This window comes from Trichoplusia ni, chromosome 9, assembly GCF_003590095.1.
Source record: "Trichoplusia ni isolate ovarian cell line Hi5 chromosome 9, tn1, whole genome shotgun sequence".
NCBI classification, from domain to species: Eukaryota; Metazoa; Arthropoda; class Insecta; order Lepidoptera; family Noctuidae; genus Trichoplusia; species Trichoplusia ni.
The window spans coordinates 735,611-738,523 of NC_039486.1; positions in this window are offsets into that span (position 1 = coordinate 735,611).

Below are 2,913 nucleotides of genomic sequence, written 5' to 3' on the forward strand. Positions count from 1 at the left end.
TACACCGGATGTTAATTTTCTTATCAAAATAAAATAACAAATACGTAACATGACGATATCCGCTCTAAAAATACTGCATCATTTCAATTGTTTCAAAATTTACTAATCTGGAACAATTACGTCACTGATTAGAAGGTAATAATCATCTGCATGATGATAAAGCTTTGATATAAATACAGTGGCAGGAATTATGATCACCACTCCTAGTAGTGAATGTTACACTGCGCGCTCTGCCTGCTCCTTTTTTCGTCGAGATTAGCTCTTTCATATTGGATTGTTAATTGATCCTAAATGCATTCAATTAAAAAGGTTTTTTTTTTTTTTCTCTAGCCCACTGTGTCCCACTGCTGGGCAAAGGCCTCCCCCAAATCCTTCCACGACTCTCTATTCTGGGCCGCATGGAACCAGCCTGCGCGGTAAGCGTTAAGGTCGTCTCGCCATCGCTTCCTAGGTCGCCCACAAAAAGTTTTACATATTTTTAATTTGCACAGATAGCCAGGTGGTGGACACGTCGCCCCACTGATATCGATCCCCGCGTCCAGCATGCTTTTGTGTGATCCACAGATGCTTGTCCTGAGTCTGAATGTGACTGGAATGATTGTGAAACCCCTCGCGGCTCGCGGCACACGGATTCGATTCCTTGTTATGGTAGTCGTTGAAAGGAAAAAAAACAAGTGTTTTTTAGATTTTACTTTTTACTGATGGACAGTACTCGTTTAGCTGTGGACAGGAATCAGCATAGAAACCTTTCCAGTGCAAAGACTCCCAAACTTCCGAATAAGCCCAAATGATTTATCATAGATTGAACCCCAAAACCTTGCATACTGTCAGCAGTATCGAGGTGGTTTGTCAGAGTAACAGGAACTCCTGCCAGTAGTGCGTGATGAATTGCAATGCATTGCCGCGAACCACATACTTAATGCGTTCCACAGCGGTTCAGGTTTAGTCAATAAGTGTCTAAGAGTACTCAATACTCAATACTCAATATTTTATTGCACTCCGTATGTTATACAGGTCTTACATAATATAAGTATAGTACACTATGGACCCTGTAGGGCACGGCAATGTAGAAGAGAGGAGGATGCTTTATTTAGATTATGTATCACAGATTATTTTTATTTATTAAGTGGTTGTTTTATTTTATTTATATTGTAATTATAAATTTTTATCTATGAGAATGTAACTATATATATTGTAGGTGTATGATTATTATTTTCCTTATATATTTAATAGGTTTTTAGTATTATTATTATCTATAACATATTTCTATTAAATTTTTGTTACTATATTTATTTTAATTCTTTGTCATTAATATATTCTTTAATATTATAATATGCTTTATTTATGAGTATTTGTTTAAGTTTATTAGTAAATATTATATTTCTAGGTTCTTCCTTTAGGGCTTCTGGTAGTTTATTATATATTTTTATAGACAATACATAGGTACTATTTGAATGTAGGCTCATACTAGAAGTTGGTAGCATTAGTCGGTTTTTGTGTCTTAGTGACCTGTTTGCATGTCTGTCTCCACGTTTAGTAAATAAGGTAACATTGTTTCTCACAAACTTACATATTTCTAGAATGTAGATGCATGGTAAGGTAAGTATTTGGTGCTTTTTAAAGTAGGGTTGACAACTATCTGTTTGGTCTATGTTAGTTAGGACACGGATAAGTTTTTTTTGAAGAGTGAAAAGAGAAGGTGTATCAGTGCTATTACCCCACAAAATAATTCCATAGCTCAGCCACGCATATGCGTAGGCGTAGTAAGTAGTTAATGTTGTTTGAAAGTCAGTGGTCTTCTTGATTTCCCGGAGTAACCTCACACTACCCGCTTAATCCCCCGAGTAAACTTCTATCAGTAGAGGAAGCAATCAACAATTACAGCACGCTCTTCTTAGTAGTGGTGCGATAGAACCATATAAGTGTTTAAGGTTGCAAACACCTTGCTATATATTATTATTCCATTTTACTTAAAAATATATTGTTGAATTTTTATGCTAAGTAATTTAGCAATGCAAAAATTGTTATTTTTTTAGCACCCTACCTTCGTCTGAGTGTTGCGTGTTAAAAGTGATACAACATAAAAGTGGCAGGTTGCATTTATTTTCATAACTACACCAATTTATATCAGAACATTTTTTTGATAGAGTAACGCCATCTCTTTTTTTTTGATGAGCAAATTAATATAGTTCACAAATTTCCATTCTAACTGTCCTTGTTATCTGGCAGATGTAAATACTTACTGCCAATACTTTCCTAGTCTCGAAAAGCATCTTCTGTCTAGGCGTTGAGCAAAGGAGTTGAGTATGTCCCACCATCTTCTCTTACGCCTGTCAGGAGTATCTAAATATAAATAAAGCTATTTTTAAATTAAATTATTTACTTACATAGTAAAGCACGGTCAAGCTTAGGACTCATAAATTTGCCAGTCTACAAATTATATTTGATACCTAACCCCAAGTAGCATTTTCTTTCTGCCGTCGTTTTTGCCTATCATAGCCGAACAACTAGGCATAACTCTAATTAAAATTAAATTATACTTTAATTATACTGTATTCTATTCTTGAAGACAATAAGTTTGGCGTCAATGTATTGGTCCTTGTACCACTTCTAGTGTCGAGGCACTTCCACCGATGTCCATCGATGTATCATGATCAGCTCCAGGATTGCAGTGATTTGATGGAAATCAGACATTTTAAAACGATATCATTATGTACTCGTTTAATCTTGTTATCTTACGAGTGTTTTAGAATTTTCTGTCGTTTCGAGGAGATTAGATGAATGTAAGTTTTTTTTATTATTACTTATAATTAATTATTTATAAATTTGTGTTCTACTTGGCAAGGATATCTTCACACAGTATATTATAGATATAGTTATATTGGTGATTCAGAAAAAAAATGAATAACGAAG